At 38.9% G+C, this 5,020-nt stretch overlaps 1 protein-coding gene across 2 annotated transcripts in view; it reads right to left on the reverse strand.

Moving 5' to 3' along the window:
• Nucleotides 1-2,751: 2,751 nt before the first annotated feature.
• The window catches only part of LOC106879177 (phosphatidylinositol N-acetylglucosaminyltransferase subunit A), a 24,277-nt gene continuing 22,008 nt past the window's right edge, over nucleotides 2,752-5,020 (reverse strand). For both annotated transcript variants that reach the window (XM_052968567.1, XM_014928625.2), the window contains one exon: nucleotides 2,752-3,412. The gene's annotated coding sequence lies outside the window, so the exon portion shown is untranslated. The remainder of the gene's footprint in view (nucleotides 3,413-5,020) is intronic.

Below are 5,020 nucleotides of genomic sequence, written 5' to 3' on the forward strand. Positions count from 1 at the left end.
GTATATATGTATATATATGTATGTGTATATGTTGTGTATCTGTGTTTGTCCCCCCAACATCGCTTGACAACCGATGCTGGTGTGCTTAGGTCCCTGTAACTTAGCGGTTCGGCAAAAAGAGACCGATAGAATAAGTACTAAGCTTACAAAGAATAAGTCCTGGGGTCGATTTGATTCGACTAAAGGCGGTGCTCCAGCATGGCCGCAGTCAAATGACTGAAACAAGTAAAGGAATATATATATATATATATATAGTGATATAGTGATGATGCATATATAAAGTTAGCAGGTCTTTCAGAAACATAAATATTTGTAGAGCATCAATGTATCATGTTACTGATACATCAATAATTCCCTGTTGATGTATCAGTAACAATAACCTTGACAAATAATTACTACCACCACTATCTATTATCACTTTATGAAGTATGTAATGAAGACTATGATAGCTGTGGGAAGCTATGGCAATGATCTGTTTATTTATCTATGCAAATACATTCAACAACTATACATTTGTCTGCATGTGTATATGTTGTTGCTGTTGTTTAACTGAAGGTGAGTCCTATACAATAAAACCCATGAACAAAAGCATTTCAACATTGCCCATCCCTTTTTATTTTCAGACACAGTGTACCTAAAATTACATTATTCAATGTGTTCTTTCCGATTTAAAGATTTAGTTCTATTTGTAGCCGAGCTACAAAGTAGAGGCTCTTCATTATTTCATGAAATAATGAAGAGCCTATACATACATACATACATACATACATGATGGCCATCCACTCGTGACCGAGGAAGACCATTGCCGATCTTCAGGAACATTGTGCGCTCTCGGACTAACTTATATTTTGCATTTGTGGCTCCGTTGGTGGCTAATGAACCCTGCTCTTGATAAGCATACACGACTGCAAACATTACAGATTAAGCTTCCCCCATTCACTATACAAGCCGTGCGCTTTCGCGCAGCTCGCTTAAGTTCTTCATGCTGGATACGTGCTCTCTCAAAAGTGTCGATCCCCTCTTTAACCTGCTTCCTCCATCTGTGGCGATGACAGGTATTGTTCTCCCAGTCAGTGTCCTGCATATCACAGGCCTTTTATGAGGACTTGACAAAGTCCTTAAAGCGCAGCCTTGGTTTCTGCTGGAGTCTCCTTCCATTCATAAGTTCTCCATAAAGCATCTGCTTAGGAATCCTGCTATCCTTCATTCTCCATACATACATACATACGTACGTACGTATTTATGTATTTGTAGCAATGTATTTTATACTTTGCTGAGTGTTGAAGAAGGGGTTGTGCTTATGTCTTTTGCAAGTCCTCATTCCTCTTGAATCTATGTCTGTCAATACTTGCAAGGAAAACGTGAACTGAAAAGAAGATCAAGATGACCAATATTCTGGGAAGGACAGACTAGGCATAGTAATTAGTGAAGGGTTGGACACATGGGTGATGAGAGGAGGAAAACAGAATGGGACAGGAGCTTCTAAATGAAAATGGCAGGAGTCCAGACAGCTCCAAAGAGCAGAAGCCATTATAATAGTGGTAGAAAAGAAAAACAGAGGAAACAATGCACCTGTGGGCCAGAAGCTGATCATAAGCGGGACTTTATGCCAATCAGGTGGGTGGTCATTTTCTGGATCCAAGCTAGGATGTCTATGTGTGCAGCAGCAGTATCATCTCAGATGTGAGAACAACACTCCATTACAGATCTCAGCAATAACTGTTGGAGACTGACTTATCTTCTGGCCCAGAAGAGAAGGGCTAAGTTAATGATGTGCTTTTACCAAGAGAGATCCTTATTGATAGTGAACGCTATAAATGAGGGTTTTAGTTAAGTGCTGCACATGATTAAAAGGAAGAGTGCAAGGTCCTTTCTTCAAAAGAGTAGCATTAATGCTTTCTTGCAAGATGAGCCTCGAGTTCATAGCTGCTTATGTAAACCATTTACTCATGCTGTACATCTAATCCCTTCCTGTGTAATCAGTAAATACAAGGCCACTATATAGTTTCTACTGAATATTATAGTCTTTGCTGAATAGTATTTTTTGCAAAGTCCCACTTGTGGGGGTTTTTTTTATTTTTTGACTCAGACTCACTATTGCAAATTTTAATCTTCTTTGCAGTTCTCATGAGTACTCAGTCATTTTGTTATTGTGAAGGCCTAGATAGAAAAGCAAGGACGTGACGGTAGAACCCTGATAGATATGTTCATTTACATATCTATATGCATGCTTTTGAAATCTCTGTTCATGAAACCAGTGTGGATTGGACATGTGATGTTAGATTTGTAAATGGCTGTTCAGGGACTCTTAGGGAAGAAAAGGGGGTTGTGTCAGCTGCATAAAAGTGGCTGCTGTTGGCCAAAGCAGCAAGTAAGTCATTGAAGCATAAAAGGAAATGAGTGGAGTACAAAAACTAACCAGTGAACCATGCCAGATTTGACAGAATAAAGAATAAAAGGAGAGAAAGAGCTCTGTCAGTACATATGAGAATAGGTCTATTGTATTTACTTGTGTTTGATATGAGAAATTTGATACAGAAACATCAAGGTCAAGAATCAAACATGGTGGGTAGCATTATACTCAAGTGCAAAAGAAGAAAGATAAGAGATTAAAATATATTAATGAGATATGAAATGTTGAGGTCACACTATACTTGACATTGTACTCAAGTAAATTCAGTACCTGTGTCCATAACAATGACGATGGAAGGAAAATAATAGAAAAAGAAATGGAAAGCAATAACAACTGGATACAAATTTAAACACTTTTATTAAATAATCATTTAAGTTCTGAATTTAGAAAACTTTGGTCAGTTAGACTTGTCTTTTTCAACATACATGAAATAATATTTGTTTTTTTTTCCTCTTTTTGGTCAGGTCTTGAATATTTAGACATCCCAGAAGTTGTTAAATTTAGTAGTAGATATTTCCACCATTCACATGGGATGCCATAGTTTGATTCTTCATGAATGGGAATGACCGTTCTAATGGAGGTATTTCAGCATGGTCACAGCACACGGTCAGGAACCATGGAAAGGTAAAACAGTCTTCAAGTTAAATCAACAACACCATAATCTTATATACAACAATCTTTAAATATATCCAGCAGTAAAGAGATATTGTAGCTCAAATGTAGCTTTAAGCCATCCTGTTTCCTATTACATGAGTGGATTGCAAGGTTATCAAACCCTTCTTAATACAATACAGCAAAAGAATATTTTGCAGCTGCAGGTCAGCCCTGACTGAGTGGAAACAGTCAAAAGTAATCCAGTCATTACCACATGGTTGTATATCTAAGACCACCTCATACAATATATCATTCTTTGTCAAGATGATAGAATATTATTTGACAAAATTTGGTTGTTATTTCATGTAGGGTGAAGTAATGTGTAGAGGCTCCATCTTCCAAATCCTTTCAAAAGAAAAAAAAAAAAAGTAATTTAAAGATTTCAAAAACCTTTCATTTTTAAAAATTATTCAAATTTAATTTCATATGATGAGAAGATTAATATATATAGGATCACCAACATCATCATCCCCATTTAACGCTCCTTTTCCATGCTGGCATGGGTTGGACATTTCAACAGGAGCTGGCAAGCCAGAGGACTGTGTTAAGCTCCAACATCTGTTTTGACATGGCTTCTACAGCTAGACGCCCTTCTTAATGTCACTCACTTTACAGAGCATATTGAGTGCTTTTTCATGGCACTGGCATTACTGAGGTCACCAAGTAACTCATGAGACTAGATTCCTCAACAGAGGGGCAGTGCAGTATTGAGGAAGATGTTTTTGTGCTAGGTGTTGAGAGGCTAAAGTATTATAGAGGAGCAGGAACAGGTGTCTTAGTGTGAGGGAAATACAACCCTTACTAGCAGGAAAGGATAGGGGAAATCAGATGCATTATCCTCAAGGTATAAGGTGGACAAAGATAGAATAGGGACAGAGAATTGAGGGTGGCTGGATGAGTGGGTTCACAAGAATGACAGAGGGTCAGAGATGGGATTACACATGAATGCAGTGAATGGGGTAGATGGGTGGAGTGGAGTCAGTTGTGAATCTCAGTTTGAGGGGGGTGAGATAAAGGAAAATGGGAATAGGTGGAGGGGGTTGTAAGAGGTAGTATATAAAGTGGGGGGGGGGTAGAGAGCAACAGTATGATAAAGCCATAGGTAAATAAGAAATAGGAAGATGATACAAAGTGCAGGGGTGAATGAGGGATGCAGTGACAAGACTAAAGATTCATAGGGATAGACAGTGAGTGACAAAGAAGGGTGGCAAGGATGCCAATGGCTGATATGAAAAGCTTGTTCAGAGGGGAAAATAAAATAGTAAGTGATGATGTTAAAAATGCAGATAAGAGACAAGAGAATTGGTTCCAAGGAGTTGGATAACTGGCAGCATAAAAGGGGAATGAAATATGTGCAGTTCTGCTCTTATATAGTGCCATTTAGAAGGGTCAAGGAGAGAAGGTGTTAGAAAGAGGAGTCATGAGGAAGGTTTGACAGGTTCAGATTAGGTGTTGGAGCATAGACATAAACAATATGCATGTAGGACCTCATTTTTATTGAGATACTCTTTTACTCTTTTACTTGTTTCAATAATTTGACTGTGGCCATGCTGGAGCACCGCCTTTAGTCGAGCAAATCGACCCCAGGACTTATACTTTGTAAGCCTAGTACTTATTCCATCGGCCTCTTTTGCCGAACCGCTAATTGACGGGGACATAAGCACACCAGCATCGGTTGTCAAGCAATGCTAGGGGGACAAACACACACACACAAACACACATATACATCTACATACATATATACGACAGGCTTCTTTCAGTTTCTGTCTACCAAATCCACTCACAAGGCTTTGGTCGGCCTGAGGTTATAATAGAAGACACTTGCCCAAGGTGCCACGTAGTGGGACTGAACCCGGAACCATGTGGTTGGTAAGCAAGCTACTTACCACACAGCCACTCCTGCTCTTTCCAATATATATGGATGTGTATGTCTCTCTTTCTCTCTCTCTCTCT

Source organism: Octopus bimaculoides, chromosome 6 (assembly GCF_001194135.2).
Source record: "Octopus bimaculoides isolate UCB-OBI-ISO-001 chromosome 6, ASM119413v2, whole genome shotgun sequence".
Classification (NCBI taxonomy): Eukaryota; Metazoa; Mollusca; class Cephalopoda; order Octopoda; family Octopodidae; genus Octopus; species Octopus bimaculoides.